At 49.2% G+C, this 25,309-nt stretch overlaps 2 protein-coding genes across 5 annotated transcripts in view; one reads left to right on the top strand and one right to left on the bottom strand.

The window, feature by feature from the left end:
- The window catches only part of TMEM60 (transmembrane protein 60), a 206,412-nt gene that overhangs the window by 146,603 nt on the left and 34,500 nt on the right, over nucleotides 1-25,309 (bottom strand). The window lies entirely within an intron of this gene.
- Nucleotides 6,071-25,309, top strand: part of PHTF2 (putative homeodomain transcription factor 2) — a 514,204-nt gene continuing 494,965 nt past the window's right edge. Inside the window, exon 1 of the mRNA XM_085653986.1 lies at nucleotides 6,071-6,315. The gene's annotated coding sequence lies outside the window, so the exon portion shown is untranslated. The remainder of the gene's footprint in view (nucleotides 6,316-25,309) is intronic.

Below are 25,309 nucleotides of genomic sequence, written 5' to 3'. Positions count from 1 at the left end.
ACGATCTCCATACCACCAGTCGTTAAGGACCAATGTGTGTGAGGCTGAATGATAGCCTGAAGATCTGGAGTGGCAATACCACCACCGTAGGTAGATTGACAGCAGGTTCTCAGAGCGACGCTCCTCCCTCCCAGAAAAAAGCAAGCAAGGATCGCGTTTAACTGCTGGAAGCAGGTCGGCCGTATGTAATAAGGGTGGTTCTGAAGCTGATAAAGTAAGCTGGGCAGGGATATCATTTTGAATATGGCAGATCTGCCAAGTAATGAGAGCGGCAAAGGAGACCACACGCGAACCTGGTCCGCTGTTTGCGCCCACAGAGGAGTCAAATTCCTATCCCATGAAATAGATTGGGATGTGGATAGAAAATCCCCCAGATATTTAAAACCATCCTGAACTATGGTGACTGCATGAGATCAGGCGCCCAGACGATCTCCGCCAGGCAACGGCCACAGATACGATTTGCTACTACTCATGTAGAGGCCAGAGGTCTCCCCGAATATCTGCATGACTCGAAGATGACGTGGGCCGGTCAACTCAGGTCGGGTGAGGAAGAACAGAATGTCATCTGCGTATAACGCAATACGGTCAGACACCTCTCTCAACCACTCAAAGCCCCGGATCTGGGCATCGATCCTCACCCACGCCGCCAATGGTTCCTTAGCCAAAGCAAACAAGTATGGAGATAGGGGGTGTTAGACCCGGACTCGTAGCATGGTTCTTCCTGTCCTCGCACTACCTAACCTGGTACCTGGGACCCCAAGCACACGGCCCAGCCGATCCGTCCCCACCAGAACACACACACGCGACCCGGGCATCCCCGTCCATGGCCTCTCTCCTTTCGGCCACCCCGGGCACGCGCGCCCACTTCATGCACCAAGATGGCCGCCCGGCCCCAGCACATCCCGGGCCTAGAGGCGCCACTCCGGCTGGAGGACATCACGCTTCCAGGGGATGAGAGAGGGAGGAGCAGTTTCTATCGCACCTCTGAACTCCCCTGGGACGATGGGTTCCGATCGGCCCTCCGGCCTCCCTGAGGGCTGGCTCCACGCCTGCTGGGTGTCTGGGACTCCTCCCGACCCGGCCCTGAAAGGATCAAAAGACAAGGGCAGGAAACCTCGACAAGCGACCCCCAGGTGACAAGACCCCTGCCTGCACAGACTCCGGACATCAAAGAGGGGTCGACCTATAACAAGGGGTGCTCTGGAACTGTCCGGCAGATTCTCTTTGGAACATCTGAGCCCTGCTGAGTGACTCGCGGCTCCCTGAAGATCGTAAGACCTCCGAACTTGTGCTTGAGCCCTGCTGAGTGACTCGCGGCTCCCTGAAGATCGTAAGACCTCCAAACTTGTGCCTGAGCCTGCTGAGTGACTCGCGGCTCCCTGAAGATCGTAAGACCTCCGAACTTGTGCTTGAGCCCTGCTGAGTGACTCGCCGGCTCCCTGAAGATCGTAAGACCTCCGAACTCGTGCTTGAGCCTGCTGAGTGACTCGCGGCTCCCCCAGACTCTCTTTGGTCCCGCCGGACCCCACGTCGACAAGCGTATCCCCCGGCTCAAGGATTGTGAGCTGTGCGCCAGGTACGCTCCTGCATTTGATCCATATCCCCCCAAAGACTGTCCCGCTACCTCCTACCCCCGCCAAGACTGTGAGCCCACGCTCTGCTTGTAAATATCTGCCTTGCTGATCATAAAGATCCTACCACTTCGATTTGATAAAGCTTGAATCCTAAGAACCCTAGGTGTGGTGTCTCTTTGTCGTGTGGTGCCGAGTGTACGATCCTAGATACGAGATTCCTCCCCTGCGGAGTCTCCCGCCAGTGCCCGGCTACGATACTTTGAGGGTGGGTCTCAGGGCAGTCAGGGCCCCCTCCGGGCCCCTCTGAGGTCCCCTTCTAACAGGGGGCAACCCTGACGAGTGCCCCGTGCGATAGTAAAGGTGCCGGAGATGGAATCCGCGATCCTAACAGACGCCGATAAGTCGGTGTATAGCAGCCGTATGTGCGTTAGAAGGTGGAGTCAATATTTAAGCGACTGAGCAGGGCGAAAAGATAGACCCAACTAAGTGAGTCAAAGGCTTTGTCCATATCAGCCAGAAGTAATGCCTCAGGCTCCCCAAAGTCGTCCACTGCCTCAATACCATTATGCGCTCTACGAATATTGTGGCATGTAGCCTGGACGGGCATAAATCCCGATTGATCAGGATGTACAAGATCTGAAAGGTATGGAACAAGGCGATGTGCGATTACCTTGGCCAATAGCTGGGCTTCCTCGTTTAGAAGCGAGATCGCACGATAGGATGAATGAAGTTCCGGTGCGCGACCTGAAATGAGGAAGACTACTATTTCGGAGTGCCTCCAGTCCTCCGGGAGGCAACAGTCTTCGGCTGCTGGATTAAGGGCCGCGAGGTATGATGCCATTAACTGGGACTGGTTATATTTGAGAAATTTGCAGGGGAAACAGTTAGGGTCCGGCGCCTTGCCTAAGTTCATGCTAACTAGGGCTGTCTGTATCTCATCGACAGTGGGGCATCCAAGACGTCCCGTGTCGTGTCTGAGAGAGACCGTGGGGGAAGATAGTCATCAGCAGACATTTCCCTGGAAGCATATAGGGTGGTAAAATAGGAAGCAAAGCTAGTCGCTATTAGCTGTGGATCTGTAAGCGTCACTACCTCAGAGTCCTGTATCGTTGGGAGTGCGGCTTCACTGATCGCTCACACAAGCGATGTAACATAGCACTCAACATATCTCCCCACTGGTATATCCATCTACGTGTCGGAAGCCAATAAAGCCGTGCCTCATCCAGGAACTCGGTAGCATAAGTTAGTTGAGCATTGAGCAGCTGTCTACGCGCAGTGCCCCCCCCTCCCTGAACCCTCGACTGTTAGGTTCCAGGTCGATCAGTCTGGCTTCGGCCTGATTAGCGTCTTCCGACATTGTCTACATCTTGCTGCGCAAAAGGCGATGTCTATCCCTCTAAGTGTAGGCTTCATAGCCTCCCATAGTGTTGTAGGGAGTAAACAGTCCCAGCATGGAGTGAAAGGTAGTCGGTATTGGATGTGTGGATCTGTAATCGATACTGCTTATTCTGAAGGAGCCAGGGAGAGTGCCGCCATCGGAACGAGGATAGCCTCGGGCCCAAGGTCAGCTGAATAGATACAGGTGAGTGATCCGATAGACCTTGTGCCAATATCTCTGTGGATTTTAGTTTATGGACAAGAGCTTCTGACAAACAGCTAATCGATGCGAGTAAATGACTCGTGTACCCTGGAAGAATGTGTTTATTCAAGTGCAGTCGGTGCATAGCCCGCCAGGTGTCCGTCCAGCCCATGCCCTGAATCATGGGCAGCAATTTAGATTCCAGAGTCGATTATTGCCTACCACCGCTACGCCATCTATCCAGCGTCGGACTCGTCACATCATTCCAATAACCTCCCACCACCGTGAACCCGGACAGGATCTCGGTCCATAATGCTGTCAATCTCTCCATCAAATTCCATGGCAATGGGGGAGGGCATACATGCTACCAAGGACCAGAGGTTCCCCATACAGCGATCCGGAGACCACTATATACCGCCCCTGGGCGTCAGACCATGACTTACTGTGGTCAAAGGGAATGTTGCGATGAACAACGACCGCTACATCTCGGGAGCACCTGGTAAACCAGAATGAAATATCTGTTTAAATCCGAAGCGCGCTAGGCATGGCATCTTGGTGCCCAATAGGTGGGTCTCCTGCAGTAGCAGGACATCCGCTCTTTATCGCTTTGCTTGTCGCAGCACCGCCCCGCGCTTAATTTTGTCTAGGAGACCACGGATATTCCAACTGACGATTTTGAGGACTCAGCCCTCTGGCATCCCCTGATTATGTGACACGCCTGGCATGGGAATCCTACAGGAAAGTATGAGCTATAGATGTAGTTGATCTGTTTAAGACTATGCAGAAGCGGATTGAAATGGCACTAACCCAAAGTAAATGCAACAACAAACTCCCAAAGAAAACCCCCACGCCTCCTTTCCGCACCCCAATACCTCAAACATAGAAGTATCTATCGCGGCATGCAGTGCGGCCAACCCCAAACGTGGGATGGTAGCAACATGCAGCCAATGGATCCCCTGAAACAAACCCCTGCACATATTAGTCTCTTATAGCAGATGGAAACTGGTAAGTAGTAGCCCAAGTGATAATGTCATCCCAAGATAAGTTTAGTTTGCAACCATAGCAGACCAGAACAGGATTCAGGATGCAGCTGGCCCTGGTCGGTCCTCTGTCAGGCACCGGCAAGACTGGCTACAGGTCTTGGAGCACTTCTTGGAGCGTGAGCGGCGGCACTGTTTTCCAACCTCGCCCAGAGAATTATTTCCACAGCCCCCAGAGGAAGAATCGGAGTCAAGTCGGGGAGGTGTGGCTTGGCCCCGATAGTCTCGTTGGTCCAGCGAAACACTTTGGGTGTTTCAAGAAGTGCGTTCTTGACAGGTAGATCACTCTAAGGCGGGCAGGGAAGAGCAGAAAGTATTGAATCTTAAGGCCACGGAGACGTGCCTTCGCCTCCATGAACGATTGCCTACGCTGCTGTACCAGTCTGGTGTAATCCGGAAAGATCAGGATATGTTGGGAGTCAAATACCAGCTTATCTTTAAGGCGACCCTGTTGCAATATGGTGTCCCAATCTTTATAGTTGAGGAGTCGTAGGATTATCGGCCAGGGACATGCACCAGGTGGCGGCTTCTGCATCAGAGCCCGATACGCGTGCTCTATTATAAAGCAGGGAGAGACCGCATCTGGGGGGAGCCAGTGCAGCAATGATCTGGTCAGAAAGTCTTCGATGTGGATGCCCTCAGGAAATCTGATGAAACAGATTGTTGCGGCAAGCCCACCCTTCCTCATCTTCCACTCTCGATGCCAGGCCTTTCGTTAGTGCCTCGAGAGTGTGAACTTTCTTTTGAAGGCCGGTCACTGTGTCTTCAACAGTGGAGATCCGGGGCTCCGTCTCTGTAATGCGCTGCACAGCGTTCCAGAGGTCCAGTCATAGGAGTATGACGTCGGAGCCAACAGCCCGGATCATGGCCTCAAGTCTCCCGGGATTGTGCGATTGCCGCATTGTTGGACATAGCTGCTTCAGTATCGCCTTAGCCCGGATCCTGCAATACCGCCCCAGTAAACTTATCGAGTGAACTTTGTTTGGACGCCATTTCGGTAGGTTTATCCTTGGCCATGCTGAGAGGATATACAAGTCGCATTTCTCCTGCACCCGAGCCCAGCAAGCTCAGTCTCCACGATACAGTCCAAAGCGAGCCTCTGGCACGCCGCAACTCCTATATCTGATTTAAGCGGCGGGGGGGGGGCACACGTTCACAAGCTGCACGGAAACTTACCCACCCGTTTCTGGCGAATATTGGCCCAAGAATTCAGAGGGGGGGGGGGGGGGGAGGGAGGAACAATGGCTGAATGTGACCAGGCCCCTCGTGACACCCCTCATGGGATAGTAGTGGTCCAGCAGCCGCCCCGGTCAGCTCCCAAATTCACAGGCACAGAGGAGCGGCAACAGAGGTCCAAGGCTCGCGCTGGCAAATGGAACGGTAAGGTGGGGCCCGGTATCCCACCCTCCCTCGATCTCCTGCAGGAGGGGGGTCAGCCCGCCAAGCAGACTATGCAGGGAAAAGCCCCCCCCCCCCCCCCCCCACTCTCTCTCCTTTAATTAGCAGGGTGTCACGCAGGAACGAGCCCAACTCCCCGATCGCTGCCACCAAGAATATAGGTAGGGCCTCCCGCTGCGGCAGCAACTCTGGAGCACAGCACTGCCAAGATCGGGGCTTCTGGCAACACAGCGAGCAAGGCCGCCCGGCCGTCCACCGCGGCCCGACAAGGCCGTTGGAGTGCAGAATCAGCTGGCACCACACCCCGCCCATCCCACCACTGCAGATTCACAAAGGAAGGCCGTCCAGCAGGAGGAGGGGGAGGGGGGAGAGGGGGGCGCCTAAATCCGCGCGGCCGACCTCACTGTCTAGGACCCAGAGGATACCGGTGTCCACGGTCCGCAGGCCCGCCGAGGCTAAAGTTAGCCGCCGAGACTCCCACAGCAGCAGAGATCAGATGCAAATCGGCAGGGGCCCCAAATCACCGCCGCAGGCCCTCCTACCTGCTGGAAAGCAGCTCTGTATGCAGCGCCGGCTGTCCCCAACAAACCGCGCTCGAGCCGCCGCTCACCGGCCCCTCCATACGGGAAGTCGCCAGCCCAGTTCGCGAAGGCCGCACACCTCCGGTTACCGCAGCGCTCGCCACGGACCTTGATCTTCACTCTGGAGCCAGCAGCGATTGTCGGTAAGGCATTATGAAGTCTCCTCAAGCGCAGGGAAAAAAAGACCTCTGTGAAATGCTTAATTGTCATGAGCATCCATAAAGTAACATTCAAAATGTTATAAAGAGCAATAAAAATGGTAATTTGAACATCTGGTGGTCTATAATTGGAGAGTAACTGAAAGGTCTGAACTGATTTTGCCGAATAAAAAGGTTTTGCCTTTTTAATGGATGATATAATGCGACAAAGAGAATGGCCCTGTATTTGTGATGAAGATTGATCTTTGCATATGCTGCGTCAACAGATGACTCTACAACAACTTCCTGCATGGAGTTTTAACCTATGGAATGAAGTACTAATACAGTTGCTGGTGAACTCTCACTAAAATCAAGCGTGTCTGCTACCATACCAAGATACTATGTTAACTTGGGGTGAGGTCCCAGGCGTGGTTAAGGTAGGGCAAGGAGTGTGATTGCGTTTTGTGTGTGGTCGGTTTCCATTATGTTAACCTGAACTGATTGCAATGGGGGAAGACAGACGAATCGATTTCATATAGTAAAGGAGCAACATAGCGTCACATGTAGGAATATGGGTTCTGTGGTCAAACAGTTTTGTGGGGCATAACAGTTTATTAAAGATTAGCGAACACAGGTGGGTGTTTAAACACTACCACGTCCTAGAAAACGTCCAGCGTTGCCACTGGGTACCTTTTTATAGTGCATAAGCGTCTCCCTGAACCAAAGAGAAGCCCAACATGACTACAGCAATTGGACAGTAGACAAGAAAGATGTGAAATAAGTATTTTGACAGAAAAATATCCATCTGACTCAAAACCTTTTAGGAGGTCACCTATAAAAAGCCACAGACAACTTAAATGATATTCTGTTGACAGACATTTTCTGGGTTATAAAAAAGGATTCAAGTCTTAAAATTTCACTTCTGCACTTTACAAACCACAAAGTATAAGTATACAAGGGGAAGGGTGCATGAAACATCAAGGTAGAACAATGGTAAGACTTTTTCTAACACTTAATATTTTTAATAATGCAATTAAAATAAACAGAAATCTGAGTCCTCAACCCCCATAGTGCAGTTATAAAATATTTACATTTTAATCCGATTGTCTAACATGACATCAATGCCCCACTGGCTCCTTTGCTGCAAACTGGCTCCTTTGCTGCAAACTGGCTCCTTTGCTGCAAACTGGCTCCCTCCCAGCTTACATTGCCTCAACCTCACCTCTTCTGTGAATTCCAAGTCTGTCTCTGTCTGTCAAATTCACACACATTTCTCTCCAATCTGTGCTGTCCTCTCCCACCCTATCGTCGGCTCAAACTCATTTCATTAGCAATTCTTCAGCAAGTATCCACAAGTTAGATCTTTCCACCACTCGTAGAAAGAGGGGCCTTTGTTTTGTATGGTAATAAGCCTCTTTGAAACATGCAGGGATAAAGCAGTCATTTGGGTCACATTTTCCCTTTATTTTGCTGTGTGTGTAATCCCAATACCCAATGTTTAATCGTTGAGGGTCTGCTGTAGACATTTTATCAATCTGTTCCAGTAACCTTGCACCGTTCTACACTGCCAATCATGTGTCGACGAAGGGGTGTGTAATTCCTATAGCCCAAAACCCAGGCCATATTGTTTAGGATCGAGGGCAACAAGTTCTCATGTGTATTTTGTCCTTGGGAAAAGTAGGCCCAAACCCCTACATAACAAACCCTTTAACTGCCCAGCTTACAATACTACATTATGGATCAGAGGAGGGAATTGTCTGCAGTTAAGGTAATATTTGTGTCCAAGTATTAATGCTGTTCAGTCTCGTATTTGTGGTTCATTCATGCAAAGCCTTTATTATTTGTGTGAGCCCTCTAAGTAAATGTAAGCTCCGACTGCACTACTGACAGTGACTCCAGTATAAAAATGTGTACACGTTTTCAAACTTTAGCAATATGGGGCTATATATAGAATGCTCTGTTAAAAGATGCATATCTTTGTAGAAGCTTGAAAGCAAGATTGATGATTCTTTGCTTTCAAAATAAAATGTTCACAAAAAAAAGCAAGTAGGGAAAAAAAACATTTCACTAAACTACTGTAAATTTTCACATACCATTTCTTTGCAGCATCATTTGGTAAAGTGTGTTGATGTATGGTGGCAGTGCTAAAAAATATCACAATACAAAAATAGTGTAACCAGTTTCAATAAGATTATGGGAAAATAAAAATAAATAAGCATTTGCAAAGCCAGTAGGTCTGAAATTGGTAGTCAGCCTTTTGGTTATGTCACTGCATGTCTTATTTAAACATGCTTTTTGTAAAACCTTATTGGTGTGGGAGCTGCTAGGCCCTCACCGTTATACCAAACATTAGCAAAAGCAAAATGGTTTGTCATCTCAAAAAGCACACATTGCCAGCTAACCGCCAAGCATGGCGGCCGCAGCCTGACGGAGCTCTGCTGTAGGACTCACTAATCCTGCTGAATACTTTGGATACGTGGGACAATTCTATCTGCTCTTCCCCGTTACCGGTTCCTAAGCGCGGCAGTATGGTGCAGAGCCGCTATGAAGGTGGAACGCGAAACACTCACGGAGAAATACCGTGTGAAGGAGTGCCTGCCCCTGCGAAGCCTAACCGGGCGTGGTGCGGAGGCCTGAGATGGCGGGCCCCGGCACCGGAATCCATACAGGGGCAATACAACGCCTATATTAATGCCGCCGATACCCAGCGACGGCACGCTGTCGCGCCTGACGGCCTATGGGAGTTCCCTCACTAAGGAATATCACCTGTGCACCGAAGATGAATGGATGCGACTGGCCGAGGCCGGCCGCGTTGCGGAGACCCGTGATGTGCCATGCCGAGGTGAAGTACGGCCTGCACTGAAGCCCAGGCCTAGAGGGATTATCCTGCTACCCATGTCGGAGACGAAAACCCCTCGACTGTGGGTGAGCCGAGCTGTGTCTGTGCCGAGTGCACCGGATGGGATCGGAGCCGGTCCAGAGGCTGCGGCGTGACTGAGGCTGAAGCTTATGGCAATCCCAGCCGCTGGCCTCCGGTGTGATATGCTGGCGGGGGCTGGGACCCTTGACAGCACCTTGGGGCTTGGACCCTTGACTGCATCTTGGGGCCGGACCCGGGATCGCGATACCCGCTACGAGTGGACTGTGTGTAACGACAACGGCGAAGAGGCAGGGTGGAAGTGGTTGCGGGCGAGGTCCGACATGCTGGGAGAGCTCGCGGGCCGCTGATCAATACGCTCTGCCGGTCTAAGCACAGTCTTATTGCTCAACCCCCTACGTGTAACTACGGCCACACACAGTCAGCTGGCATCTGGACATTGTCAAGAACATGGCTGGACACGCAATAACCACATAAGACCCTGCATGATGATCTGGCATGTAAGAGGTGGGAAGGGGACACTTTGGTACTTATAATCTGGGCTCGCGAACGAACTGTGGGGCAACTGGGAGCGCAGGGCTAGCAACTACAGTGATCAAGAGTCTGCAATAGCTGCTGCGACTGCCCTGCGAGATCCTCCCCCACCATCCCCCTCAGAACACTCGGACGACAACATAGAGCTCTCAGACTCTGATAGCAATGACCTGATGTTCCCATCCATCAACCCCGCAAGTAGTACAGACACTTTTTGGATAATGTAGCTTGCGCAGAGCTTGCCGGACACTGTTACAGAGTATGAACCTACGTGAAAGGGAAGTAAGATTAATGTTACCTATCTCTGCTAATGTATCTTTACCCCCCAGGTATCCCCTAGGTGATGTGTCAAAGTGTGGGTCCCTGTTAGTGTGTAGCTCTGTCGGGTAAGGAGATGTAATGTGATCTGTGGGAGCAACCCCCCCCCCCCCTGCAAGTATCGCAACACTTAACCGTGTGGATGTTCACAATGTTCTGTTCAATGTTTGGACCAGCAAAGTTCTTGTGCTCGTCATAGAATTGGAGAGTTTGACAACTTGAATGTTTTGGGAGGGAGGCTCAAACCTTCAATTGCTATGTTTACTCTACTTGTTGTACAGACTCAAAACGGTATACTACTCACAGGTACACTCAGACATGTCTACACAAGGTAAATACAATATAGTGACCTGGAACGTTAGAGGGATGGGCTCTGTACATAAGCGGCACCGGATCTATGCCCAATTGAACAGGAGAAAGGCTCACATAGCCCTATTACGGGAAACATATACCCAATGCTCTCACGCTGAGGCGGACATATCTGGCACCTTGCTGGCACGCTTTACACGAGATGCACCCCCCCCCCCCCCCCCCCGGTAACGATACCAGAAGTGTCCCTGCCAGATGGCACTGTGGTGTATACCCAAGCAGCAATAAACAAAGCCTTTAAGGAATACTATGAGAATCTGTACAGCGCACCCATACCAGTGTGACCAGAAAAGGGTAACGGGTTCTTGGACGGCTTACAATACCCTAGATTGTCAAGGGCAGCTCAGGCGTAGATGGAGGGTCCCATCACCAAGTCTGAAATCAAGGAAGCCATAGGGGAACTCCCGCGCAATAAGACCCCAGGATTATACTGACTGCCAGCACAATTTTATTTCCACCTAAGCAGGTAAGCTAACTCCCCACCTTGAATGCTTATACAAGGCAGCACATGAAACGCGTACCCTCCCATTGACAACTATGCAAGCACTAGTCATATCCCTCCCTGAGCTGAACAGGGACCCATGCGACATGGTGGGATATCGTCCCCTTTCCCTCTTATCTACAGAGTACAAAATACTCAGCAAAATTTTGGCCCGTCGCCTCCTCCCCAACCTCCCTACACTGATCCATTTAGACCAATGTGGCTTCGTTCCGGGCGGTTATACATCCCTGAATATACGCCGTTTCCACTGCGTGATGGAGGCGGCCGCCAAGCTCTCTTGCAAAAAGGGGTGTATTTCCCTTGATCTCCAACAGGCATTTGACACAATATATTGGGACTATATGTTCGTAGCCATGAGTAAATTTAGCATACCACCTAAATATATACAATGGGTCAAACTATTGTACACTGCCCGAGTTCATACTGGTTCTCATATTTCTGACCCATATCTGGTGGCAAGAGGTACTAGACAGGGCTGCCCCCTCTCACGATCCTGTTCGTACTGGCCCTAGAGCCCCTCCTTCTAAAACTCGAGTGGAAGGAGCAGGGAAGGGGATTCCACTGGGGAGGACTCAACATGTAGTATCAGCCTATGCTGACGATCTTAAATTATACCTTCATGACTTAACGGGAGACCTCGAACCCACCCCCTCTATATTTAGACAGTTTGAGGCCATTTCAGGGTTAGCCATCAATGCAGTAAAATCACATGCATTTTACATGGAACATAGGGAAGATCCGGAACCTATTCCCTTTGGCCCTGTGACCCTGAGGGTGGCATCAGATACCTTCAAATATCTAGGTATACAAATTTATAGAACACCCCAGGACCTGCTAGAAGGAAACGTCATGAAAGCTATTCGCTTGCTAAAGGCCCGGGTTACATTCTGGACATCACTTCCCCCTCTCCGAAATGGGGAGAGTAGCTATATTCAAGATGGTCCTCCTCCCAAGACTCTTATAATATTTTACCAACCTACCGCTCCTGAATCCGCAGAGGCCCTTTCATAGCTTAGACACCCCACTGACAGACTTGATATGGGGGAGGGGATGTAGGAGGATCAGCCTGGCAAAACCCAGGTTGAAACCAGAGGAGGGAGGACTGGGGCCCCCCCGATTTTAAAGCATATTGCATGGCCAATCAACTGCAGTGGTTATCGTACTGGTTGGCCAGGCGTAACTTGCAAGAAATTGACTACACACTGCAAAAATTGGCCAGGGGAGTTCTACAGACACTGCTTCTGCCCGGTGCCAGCCCTGCAGCCTCTCTCTACTTAAGGTTGCCCTGGCATATTGGAAACGTTCTCAGCAATACACTAAGACGGCTGTTCCATACTCAGCTAATATCCCGTTACTAGGTATTCCAACTAACACGGGTCTGATTACTAGCCGCAGTATTCTCCACTGGACGCGGAAGGGTGTGGAACCGATAGGCAGCCTATTCACAGACAGAGTATTGGCAGATCATATCTTTGCCCAGACCCAGGGAGTTCCCCAGACTTTGTTCTTAATTCATGCCACTATCATACACTACGTCAAAAAACACTGGTCCCCTAATGGAAATGAACCCCCAATGCATGGACTAGTACATGCAGTACATTTGATGGGTAGAGGACGACATCTGGTTCGTTGGCTCTACAGGGGCATCCAAGCTCATGTGGGTATTTCACTTGGACCCCTGCGCACAAAATGGGAAAGGGACATAGGGCGGAATCTCACCGATAAGGAATGGGCCTTTACCCTAGAGTTCCCCAAAAAGGTGTCCGCAAAGTTAAATTCAAGTACATCCAATATATGGTTTTACACAGGGCCTATCTTACACCGCACCGCCTTAACTGCATATTTACAGACGCTCAGATTGGTTGCCCCAGGTGCGGGATATCGGACACGGATCTGCCTCACATGACCTGGAACTACCCAAAGCTAGGGAGGTTCTAGACCAAAATAGGAGATATATAGAGGAACATAACAGGCAAGTCAGAATGGGACACAGCGGAAAGCTGCCTTTTGGGATTACACCCCCACCGAAAGACCAGAAAACACAAAACAGATTCGCTGATATGGCCATATCACTGGCAAAGCGTGCCATCACCACGAAGTGGAAGTCTTCCTTTCCTCCCCAGATACATGTATGGCATACGGTGCTGGTCTGGCAAGGAGGGGCGGAGAGTGCCACACTCCGGCGGGAGGAACAAAGGGGACAGCTCAAAATACCCATATCTCGGGAGTGGGACCAAATGCTGGAGTCACTAAAGGCTATGGACCTGATGGGTCCTGATTGTTCCCAAACTGTGTAGGACATTCCTCTGACCAAACACAGAATTCGACTACTCCCATCCAGGAACGCACGGACATCCCAGGTAACCCTTCATCATAAATGCCTTACATACGTAGATATCATCTGTAGGAGCACTGTACAGAACGCTGCAAGTTAGCGAACACAAGTGTGAGGTTAAAGGAGGGTAGGGGTATGTTATTACAAGATAGGGTTCGGAACGGGATTTGGGAAGATCGCACTGCTATTACATTTTTTTTACTACAGATGTATACAATTGGTTTCTGCATATGAAACTGGGTCTACAGTAGGTTAGCCGTACTATTGACAATATAGTGAATGCATATACTCGTGTTACAATGCTGGCCTAATTCTGATTGATCTGCTTCATGCCTCATACCAACTGTAATAGGAAAAACAAGCATTTGCAATGCAATAGGTCTCGCATTTGCCAGAGTTTTAGCTATTGGCATTGTAATGACAATGCCTTTTATTTGTTTTCAAAACCCACACAAATAAAAAGCATTGTAATTTACAATACCAATAGCTCAAACTCTAGCAAATGCGAGACCTATTGCATTGCAAATGCTTGTTATTTATCCAGCTACCTGAGCTTAAACTTTCAGGAGCACACACATGGCATTGAAATGCTATTAAAGTGTCTCATTTTACTAGATAATTTAGAGTATTTCTCTCTGGCAGCAGCAACAGATGGGGGAAGACAGTCATTAACCTACATGGATTTTTAGGTCTGACTTAACAGTGCATTAGTCGCCTGACTTTTTAACCTACACCAATATCATTCTAGAGTTCTTTTCTTCCACACGAATAGATATCTATTCCCATGGAGTATGAGACAGACTGCTATATTTGTAAAATAGATCCTACTAGAGTGAAAGTGGAAGTATTTGCACAGACAGACAATATCATTAGGCTGGTCGAAGAAAGTAAATTGCTCGTAGGGCTGGACACAATGCCCGTTCTATTTATATTGTAAGCAACAAGTTTGACTGCTGCACTATCAAAACTACCAAAGAGCCGTACTGCACTGGTGCAGATTTATATAGCGCGCTTTCTGAACAGGTTTTTCGTATTTGAAATCATATAATACCTTTAGCAGGCATGCCACATGACGCCACCAGCATTCTAAGCACTTCCTTGATGACGGATGACCGTAATATCAAGTTAAAACAAGAAAGAACCGAGATGAGGCAGAGGCACTGTTTTAATGTTGTGCGGCGCGCTGAAAGGGATTAGGGTTTAAAGCATTCCTCCGAACAAACAACAATATTGTTGTGCAGTGCGGCTGTCGTCATGCACCCTGAAGAAAAAGCACGGAATCGAAACCACTAGTGCGCGCACACCACAGAGGAGCGGGAGCGAGGGAGCGCAGCAGCAGAGCGAACGCGCGCTAATTAGAAACACATGTTTAGTATTAGGTCTCAGATGCCGCTGCTGCACGTAACAGACACCACTGGGAAATGGGCGGTTACATTTCTAAAGAAGCTGGGACATGCACACGCCTTTCACCAATGGCGTGCTGCTTTTTTTTTTTTTTTACAAAGACGCACGCAAAAGTCAATAGCAGCCGACGAAAATAAAAGCACACGCACGAGTGTGGTCAGCTTTCAGAACCCACTACATGAGGTCTCTCGCTGCACGAGCAATGCTACGCACTGCAACGCTAGGCGCGAGACCTAATGACATGTTGATATGTATTGAACATAATTGCAAACTTAATAACATTGTGTTAAAAAAAAAGCACACATTGCCACAGTAGATCCTGACACTGAACAGAACTACTTTATGTGCTAATAAGCTCCTTTTGAAAGAGCAGAATGCTGTCACTCACAGTGAAGCCAGCCGATAGACAAAGAGAGAGAGACAGACAGAATTTCAATAAACACAAAAGATCTTATTTAACGCCAGACCTAATTAGGGGCCCAATTAAACAAAAAGTGCACCCATGGTATATGTCCTCGCGTTAAGGGCAGATATACGGCGTTCGAGAATTCACATGAAGTTGCATTAGTAGGCCAAGAAATAGTAATCTTGAAAAAAATGTGTGAAATGCATTTTAGTATAAGCAAATATGCATGTGCAGATTTGCTCATGCGAAATTCTGTGTGTTTGCAAGTTCACTTTCCCTTCAACCGCTTTCTTGCCCCAACCCTGGAAGAAGTTTTACGTCTGCCATAGTCTGGAGTAAATTTCCAACCTTTCTCAGAATGGGATAAGATTAGCGAAGCGTTGGTGAAAACCCTTAAAAACATACAAGTTAGTAGATTTGGACAGACTCATAATGGCATTCCAACCCTGAAAGTATTTCTTAACACTAACTTCAGCCCTAGTATGTAGATCTGCGGAAATGTGGCATCATAAGGGAATTGCTAGTATTCAAAGCCTACTATGGTATGAGCCCTGGCACAATCAAAAAGGCTATATCATGGCTCTTATATAATGAGATTGCTGCCATAATTAGTCGCCACATTACATGGCACAAAAGGGAAAAGGGGATTTTGTTATCAGACAAGTAGATTTATGAAGCAACCTGCCCCATGGAGAAGTAGATATTATATTAAATTCCACATCCCTGATGTAGTCTGTTTTCACCTCAGAACATCTAACACAGGTATGCGCCTTGTTCATGTAGATTTTATTCAATACAGCCAAAGTAGCATAGTTTATGTAAAATTTCAAATATATTGAAAGTGAGCATTACTTGACACCACTTTTGTGTTTACTAGTACCTTGCACCACTCCACATCGATCATACGTTCGCCTAGGTGTACCTCACATTGCTCTCCAATTCTCAATTCGTTTCCTTAGAGAGCAGAGTAAATCAGGCTAGCTGAAAGTCTGCCTAGAAAGTGGCTCAATGTGAATAGAGCGGTCTCTGCTAAAAAGCATATGAAAATGAGCCCAGGTAAACCCCAAACCTTTTTTCGTCTCTTCAAAAGCTAGGAACCTATCATCATTATACATAATCGCTCACCTGTCTACGGTTATCTCAGATCCATTACTCGACAACACTCTCCTCTTTTTGTAAAGCAGGGCAATCCCCAGCCCTCTTGTGTCTGTGCAAAACGGTGTGTGCTTGGTTATTTTCTTTGTAATCCTTTCCCACACCTGGGATAACAATATTATCAAGTGTGGACCTTTGCAGGGCACTTCAAACAACAACATAAACGATGTGGTCAAATGCTCATGACCATGATACCCTGCTAAACCAAAGGAAGCTAGCAGTAATCTCTTGTTTTTATTTTTAATGTTTTTCTGGATACAGTTTTGGGAAACAGTATGGTACATAACTTGGCATTAAGAATGAAGAGCATCGTAAAGCAATAGTACATTGAATCAAATCAGCAGTGGTACAATTACAAGTTGAGACTGGCATAGCTACCACAAGACAGCATCCCATATTCGATACAAACACAATGTGCACTTGGACGAAAAAATTCCACATACCGTTTCGCTTCCTACTCTAAGGTTGGTGGCTGGGGCTCATGGGTCTCCCCAACCATCTCTAGCCCATAGTATCTCAGCAGGGGCCCCAAAACCTTACAGAACTTAATCGGGCTCCCTCTCGCCCAATATGTTGCCTTCTATGCTCCCATGTAAAGGACCATGGCTGTTCTCATTTGGTCAATGGGTGGGTGTGGGTGGGGGTGGGGGGGGGGGCTCCCAAGTATTTGGCAACTACCGGCCAAGGAGTATGTGCCGGGGGACGTCGACCTCTGAGGATATGCCAAACAGGCCGCATTTAGCATCCATTGGCAGCAGCACCCTCCCCACTACTTTGCTTAGTTCCTCTACTATTGTGGTCCTGTATGACTGTCTGTGCGGGAATTTCCCATAATGTGTGGATACATGTCCCTCTCTCCATCTTACAACGGAGACAATTGGGTGGACCCTATCAAAGTACACCCTGTGTAAGATCTTAAATTGTATCAGTCGCAGCCTTAATTTAATGGCCACCTCTCTCGGGTGCATTAGTGTGGCCTCCCAGTCAATGTTATCCAGTTACCCGGTGGTAGTTTCCCATTGGCTCCTGAGGGGCCTTCAAACTGTCCAGGATGTTATTTATTAGGGACTTGTCCACGAGACAGCTTTGTCTGGTATTTCTCCTTGAAGTAGTCTACCATCCAAGGGTGAATACTCAGCAATGTCGGACGCGTCTATTCTCTACGCCCTCCATGCATGCTGTAATTGCAAATATTTGTACAGTTGGGTGTCACTCAGCTGGTACTCACATTGGAGTGATCTGAAGAAAATAAGGGACCCCTCCTCCAAAAGGTCGCCCAGCCTAGATATCCCAACCACTTCCCAAGTTCCGTATCCCTGTAGCTTCCCAAGTTCTGGCATGTGTGTTCTCTCCAACAGCAGGGTTTCCCTTTGGAGTCTTTTGTCCCACCTCATTTGTCATTCTTCCCTCCTACAGGGATCTAGCGTCCTCTGGGTAGTCAGCAGTAATTGTCCAACTCCCTTGCCCCGTACATGTAGTGGAGAATGGAACTGGAGCCTTTCCAGGTCATACCAGGTGGTCACCCGGTAGGAGTCTCTAACAGCCTGTAAACAGCATTAAATGCCTTCTGGCCATCAAGAGATAGGAACATATGGGGGTTGGCTTGTGTTTCACCCCTGAGCGGAAGCCGGGGGCTGTGAGTGTGTAGACGCTTGATTTTATTTCATTAGCGCTGTGCGCTGTGTTACTCTTAGCCCTGCATTAATTTGTGCGTGATCGCCTTCCTCTTTTAAAAGTGAACATTCTTTGTACTTTTAAAAATCTCTGCTCATTGTCCTGCTCCTACCTCAGCTTCATCCCTCGTTCGGCAGATCTGGTGCTGGATCGAGCCGAGGGTGGACGCCATTTTGGGAGTAGGCAGGGGTAGCGCTCTAGTCGCGGCTGCCTCCCGCACATCTCTCCTCCTATAAAATGAATACTGCTCCCCGACGGCGCAGCGGGCGCGCCAAAGGAAAGCCCGTCTGCGCCCGGTCGGGACCCGGGGCCACAAACCCTGCCTCTGTTTTAAGGTACACCTCCGGGCAGCTCCTCACATATCAAGGTACTTGGCCCCTCAGCCCTTTCACGCTTATACGCATTCATGCCCTGAACATTGCCGCCCCTTCCCTCCCGTTTCCTCGTCTAGTCAGCAGCTTACCGTTCCTCCCGTGTACTCTCCCCTTCCCCCCCCCCCCCCCCCCCCCCCCCCCTGTCCTCCGTTGGTGGCCTCTGCCTACCTTCTTAATACCCGCTCAGCGGGCAGGCATCAGTTGGAACTTTACAACCTCCTCGACACAGAGTCTCCTGATCTCTTGTTTGAGACGGAAACCTGGTTTTCCGCAGATTCTCAGCCTGATGTTCTATCTGCACTCCCCGACTCGTACTACATCCTTCGGGCCGATCGTCCTGATGGGAAAGTTGGCGGAGGTGTGGCATTGATCATTCGGTCCATTCTTCAGTTTCAACCCCTGTCCTTCCCTCCCATACCTAAAGTTGACTTCTTAGTGGCCCGCTCGGTGAATCTCTCCGCCCCCCCTCACTTTAGTTCTTGTATATCGCCTTCCTCAAACAATGCCTCACTTTCTGCCCGCTTTGCAAGAACTACTGGCCACTCTTGTGATCAATAACTCATCAGTTCTTTTACTGGGCGATTTCAATTATTGGCCTGGTGACCCCAGGGAAGATCAGGCCTCTAAAGACATTTTTCTGACACTCTTCGCTGTTTCAACTTTACTCCCCACATTCACGCCCCCACCCATGTTCATGGTCACACTCTTGACCAGATTTGGTCGGCCAGTCAGGTCATTTCTTCGACCACCATTCTTCCCTGTACTTGGTCTGACCATTCGTTCATCTCCTTCTCCATTGATTTGGCAGCCATAGACAAGCCCCCCCTGCCCAAGAACGTCTTTGCACGGAACTGGAATCGGGTGGATCTCAATATTCTTCATTCTTCTCTGGCGACCTCTTACCCGGATTTATCGGCCCGCCCCCTCGACCATCAAGTAGATGCCATTAACACCTGGCTATCTACTTCCTGCGACCTGGTCGCTCCCCTTAGGACGGTTAAAGCCTGTCGTCTCCATGAAGCCAATAAATGTTTTACTAGCGATCTTAAAGCCCTCAAACGGTCTCTCCATCAGTCAGAGCGTCGGTGGAGGCGCAACTACTGCCCCCTTCTGAGGGATCAATATAGGTCTCTCTTAAACAACTACAAGAGAGCTATTCTTTCGGCCAAATTAGAATATTTCTCTGGCAAAATGTGTTCAGCGGCTAATAAATCTAAGGAGATTTTCTCTATCGTCCATAATCTGGCCGCATCCGATAGAGTCAACCTCAACCCTATCCCTTCCCAAGCCCTCGGTCTTTCCCTTAATGATTATTTTTTTGAGAAGATTGTCAGTATCAAACGGAACATCTCCCCACCATCTTCACCCCTTCCTCCTTTTTCTCTCCCCCCTTTGTTTTCATCTCTTACTCACTTCCCCCCTATTTCGAAAGAATCCTTTCTTGCTTTGCTTAGGAAGGTCAAGTCCGGCTCCCCTGCCGATTGTGGACCGGCCCGCATCTTAAGGGAGCTATTTGCTGGCTGCCCCGATCCCCCCTTGTCCCTCCTTAACTCATCTATCTCTCAGGGAACAGTTCCGCCCCAATTTAAATTGGCCATGGTCATCCCTATTTAAAAAAAAACCTGGTTCTGATCCAACCCTCCCTGTTAATTTTAGGCCCATCTCTTTGCTTCCGTATTTAGGCAAGATGCTAGAGAGCCAGATCACTTCCTGCCTGTCGACCCACATTGAGGACAACCGTCTTTTGGCTTCCTATCAAGCGGGCTTCCGCACAGTTCACTCGACCGAAACGGTTGTCCTCTCGGTCCTGGACGAGCTAAAGAGCAAGGCGGACTCCAACTGTCCTCAAGCCTTGGTGCTTCTCGATTTGTCCGCTGCCTTTGACACGGTCGACCATTCCATCCTTCTCGACCGTGTCAGGGCAGCGGGCATCCAGGGCACCGCCCTCTCTTGGCTCGCGTCATTTCTCCAAGGTCGGTCGCAGGCTGTCCGGCTCTCTGGTTTCTCTGCCCCGTCTCGCCCGGTGTCCTGTGGGGTCCCCCAGGGTTCTTCCCTTTCCCCTCTTCTTTTCAACCTTTACATTTATCCTATCATTGTTTCCCTGCTCAGAATGGAGGTCTCCGTGTATAACTACGCCGACGACCATCAGCTAATTTTTGATCTTTCTTCTTCTACCGATTCCCTTCTTAAATTTCAAACCACACTTGTTTTTATTTCTGATTGGATGAGCTTAAACCATCTCAAACTTAACCCGGACAAAACTGAGCTGGTCCTGACCGGTGCTTCCTCCAGCCCCTGGACTTCTGCCTTCTGGCCTTCCAGCTGTGGTCCCCCCCCGGTCCCCTCTGCCTCAGTTCGAACCCTCGGCATTAAAATCCGCCAGGACCTCTCCATGCGCCCTCAGATCAGCACCGTGGTCTCATCCTGTTTTCTGTCTCTCCGGATTATTCGCAAGATCGCCTGTTTTTTTTCCCCCTCGACGCCCTTAAAATTATCATTTTAGCCATGGTTCTTTCCCGTCTGGACTACGGGAACTGCTTGTATGTGGGCGTTCCCGCCTACGAGCTGCGGCATCTCCAGACCATTCAGAATCAGGCTGCTCGCCTTATCCACGGCTCCCTAAATTTCACCACACTTCTCCCCTTCTTAAGTCCCTTCACTGGCTCCCTATTCTGTACTGAACCCTTTTCAAAATGGGATGCATAGTCTTCATGGCCCGCGCCCGTACGGCCCCTCTCTTCATTAATTCGATGGTCACCCATTACCTCCCTAGCCGCAATCTCAGTTCCTCTAGCCAGGCTCTTCTTACAGTTCCCCGCTTCCGCAAGTCCAGAGCAGGTGGCACTAGGTTTTCCACTCTTGGCCCTCGCTTTTGGAACAGTCTTCCACTCACTATTAGATCTATTACTGTTTATCTGCACTTCTGCAAGGCGCTCAAGACGCACTTGTTTGCCCAAGCATATCCTTCTCACTGATCACCGATGTTTTCCTTTCCGTCACTTGTAATCACTCAGCGCCAGGAAACCGCTTGGTCACAGCGCGCTCTACAAATATTTTCAACTTGGCTCAGCCTTTCACAATCTCTAGCCAGATAGGTAGCTGACTGAGGTTAAATCTAGTTGACCTTTTTGGCATGAATCCAGACTGGTCGTCATAGATGAGGGAGGAAATAACCGGAAGTAGCCGTGTAGCCAGGACAGAGGCCAATATTTTTGTTTCCACATTTAGTAGCGAGATTGGCAGACGGGCCACAGTCCCTAGCAGGCTTCCCTGCTTTGTGGATAACCTCCATGTTGGCATTACGGAGATCTGATGGGAGTGTTTCCTCTGCCTGAGCCGCCAGGAACATCTTTAATAAGTGTGGACTTAGCAGTCCAGCGTGTGCCTTAAATAATTCTGCCGGCAGTCCATTGGGACCCGGGGTTGTCCCGTATTTTTGTTTACCTATTGCTGTTGTGACTTTTTCGGGTAAGCTCTTTTACTGTTTTGTGCCCTGTCTCGGAGCACGATTTTGTAAGCCTCCCACAGGACAACCACTGAAGACACGGAGTCCTTGTTTTCATGGAAGTATAGCTGGGAGTCTACTCTGATTTTGTAGGCAATCACCTCGTCTCGTAGATCCCACACATTTATCCTGCCCCCAATCTGCAAGGTCATCCTCCCACTGTAAGCCAAAGGGTATAGTGGTCTAAAAATCCCTTCACCTGGTATTCTGTTTTACAGCGAAGTAGGGTTACCTCACTCTCCGGAGCAGAGGAGCTGACTGGCCCTCTGCTTTTTATATGGGGGGGGGGTATGCCATTTATTTTGTCTTCATCTTCCTCCTGCAAGTAGGGTTCGAATAACCTACTGGAGTCTGATAACAGACAGCATTTCAGCCATTTTGGCGACAAGTGTGTTGGGTTCAATGATTCTTTAGAGGCTTGGTCTTTCCACAACCTAACGTCAACGCATACCAAGTTAGTTTCCAGGGTGGCCACCGCTATTTTCTGCTCAAGAGCAGCTCTTGAATCCTAATTAGCAGGTAAACTGTGGACACATCTCTGCGTGTGCTCATGCTAGCCACTGACAAGTTTGTTTTGATTATACTCATCTGACGCAAAGACCAATTAATTATTTGGTTAGCCTAACGTGCCCAGACCTGCCTGTCTTTCACCATCATGCACGTTTTAGTGTACTGAAATGCTCACTGCAGGATAATCTGTGTGGAACACAGAACGTAGCAGGCCACAGTACCATGAAGCAACAGACAGCAACTCAGACCACCTTAAACCTTAAGTCTCCAACTCAAACTCACTATAAAGTTGGGCACCACTATCCTTTCAGTGTAGTACCCACAACCAAGAGTATTAAGGTTCATATTTTAACCAGATGTGGCAATCTAATAAAGGTGCAATATTTTGGCCTTTTGATTTGTGACAATTTTTTATTGGGTTACCGCACTCTTAAACTATCTCCAAGGTGAAATTCCTGATTAGTTGTAGCCTGCTCATCAGCTGTTAGTGCGTCTATGTCCAGCCCACAATACTCCATCATCTGCCTGTCTGTGGTGCCGCAAGGTTTCTCTGTGTTTACAGCTTTCTAAAAGATAGCCTTGTCATTCTACAGAGTATATGAATAGGGTTAGCACACCTTCAGCTACATCCTCACCAGGCTCTGGGTCCTACCTGGAGGGTAGCGCCACACAACCTTCGGTACAGCACCACTCTACATGGTCCCTCTGCCGTCGTTGACAGAGGACCATGGATGTGACTAGAATCTTCAAGCACAGGGTGCCTCTCCACAAGGGCGTCTCTCCACAAGGGCGTTCCATTGTGCTCAGGAACGCCTGGTGCAATACTGGTAGGCCTCCGTGGCTTCAAGGGAGGCGTCACTTCGCCATCTCCCACTGCTCCTCCAAGGGTCTACCGGACTTCACAACGCCCCACCCCTCATGTAGTATCACCCTGCATAGGCAGCTGTGTCGATTTTTGAAGATGGCATTGATGTAGCTGTATTTAAGGACAGGGACAGAGTAGCTCCCAAAAAACCTAGTGAGAAACCATCTTTACAATATTTAAGAGACTTAATTTAAGACGGTTACTGAAATGAGTGAAAGAGTAAATATGAAACCACAGGATTACTTCTGTTTCTATTGTGAAAAAAAAACATGGTGTCCACGGCGAGAGCCTTTACCACTGATCATATAAGCAGAGTTGTCTCTTACTATGGAACACAGTTGTTAGACTTGGCATCGTTTGGCGTGTTTCCTCTGAGTTTTTGCTTTCTGACCTCCCGGTTTAGACTTAGCCGGAGACTACTCCCCAGGGAACAGAGGTGGAGTGCCATAGAAAGGGAAGCTTTCGCTGTGGTCTGGGCACTGAAGAAGCTGAGACCACACCTGTTTCGGAATCACTTCCGGGTTCAGACAGACCACAGGCCCCTCAGATGGTTGATGCAAATGAGGGGTGAGAATCCAAAACTGCTGAGGTGGTCCATCTCCCTACAGGGAATGGACTTTGCGGTGGAACACCGTCCTGGCACAAAACACGCCAATGCAGATGGTCTGTCCAGGTTCTTCCCCCATAGTGAAGAGAGAACTCCCAGGAGGGTGGGTAGTTCTCCCTACTTTCAACTGGAGGGGACATGTGTTAGACTTGGCATCTTTTCCCAGAGTTTTTGCGTTCTGACCTCCCGGTTTTGACTCTGTTTTTGTTGGCGTAGTGTTTCTGCGCCCTGCTGATCATTGGTAAAGTGCAAGTGCTCCTGTGGTAAATTGTGTTATGGATTGGTGTTTCTATGATTGGATATTTGATTTACTTGCTAGTCCCTAGTAAAGTGCACTGAGGGTGCCAGGGCTTGAGAATCAAATGCTACTAGCAGGCCTCCAGCACCGATTGTGCCACCCACGTGAGTAGCCCTGAAAGGTAACTCAGACCCACCATTGCGGAGTCTGCGCGCAATTTTTAACTGCCATGTCGACTTGGCCAGTGCACACACTTGCCATTCCCTCACCTTCCCTTTTCTTACATGTCAGCCACCCCTAAGGTAGGCCCAAGGAACCCTTGTGGGCCGGGTGCAGTGTATGTGAAAGGTAGGACATGCCCTGGTGTGTTTGGCATGTCCTGATAGTGAATTACAGCCAATTACGTTTTTCGCTATTGCAAGGCTACCTGTTCCCATAGGACAGAATGGGGAGTTTGTTTATAACATCTTATAAACCTAACTGGCCCAGCGAAGAAGGTAGGAAAATAAAGTTTAGTAGGCCTGAGCTTAGAATCTAAAGATGCATCTTTTAGTGAAGGTGATTTTTACATTCTGCGTTTTAAAATACCACTTTTAGAAAGTAGGTATTTTCTTGCTCAGTCATCCCGTGCCACTGCTGGAATGTGGATTGCCTGTCTGGGTTTTGGATGACTGAAGGCTGGGGAGCAGGAGTGGCTCCAGATAGTCTAGATAGGTTAGGAAAGGGTTGAATAGACCTGGGCTGCAATTGGGGAGGGGGGGGGGGGGATTTCCTTGCACCTCAAAGGGCCTGGTCTGCCTGTGACCATGCCGTCTCCAGCTCCTGCCAGGAAGTCACAGCAGAGAAGGCAGAACTGGCTCTGGCTGGGAACAGACACTCTCTGCCTAAGAGATCAAAGGATTTTGGGATATAAATATTGGGGCCAATACCCCGGACTTTTAGAACTCTTTTGGACCAAGAAGACTGCCAAGAAAAAGAGCTGGAGAAGCAGTGAGGAGGAACTACAACATTGCTGTGTCGGTCTGCAGTGGCTGCTTTTGTCTTGGGCAGTGAAAGGACTGGAGTGGACTTTCTGCAATCTACTTTTGTGAGTTTCTTCAAGGGCTTGAGGTAGAGCTTGCCCAATGTTCAAGAAGTCTCAGGAACAGCAAAGACTTCAAGCTCTTCTGCCCTCAGAACTGGGGACTGTGTGTTTTGTGTTGCAACAGAAGAAAAAGCAACCCGACGTAGACGATGCCGCCTCCGTGTCCTGACGGCACCGCACAGGGCACCGCGACCCTGGTCTTACTGACGCCTGCTGACATCACCACCGAGTCACTGCTCGCA

This window comes from Triturus cristatus, chromosome 4_1 (assembly GCF_964204655.1).
Source record: "Triturus cristatus chromosome 4_1, aTriCri1.1, whole genome shotgun sequence".
Lineage (NCBI taxonomy): Eukaryota > Metazoa > Chordata > Amphibia > Caudata > Salamandridae > Triturus > Triturus cristatus.
The sequence above is the reverse complement of the archived record's forward strand: the minus strand, read 5'-3'. Positions and strand labels throughout refer to the sequence as shown.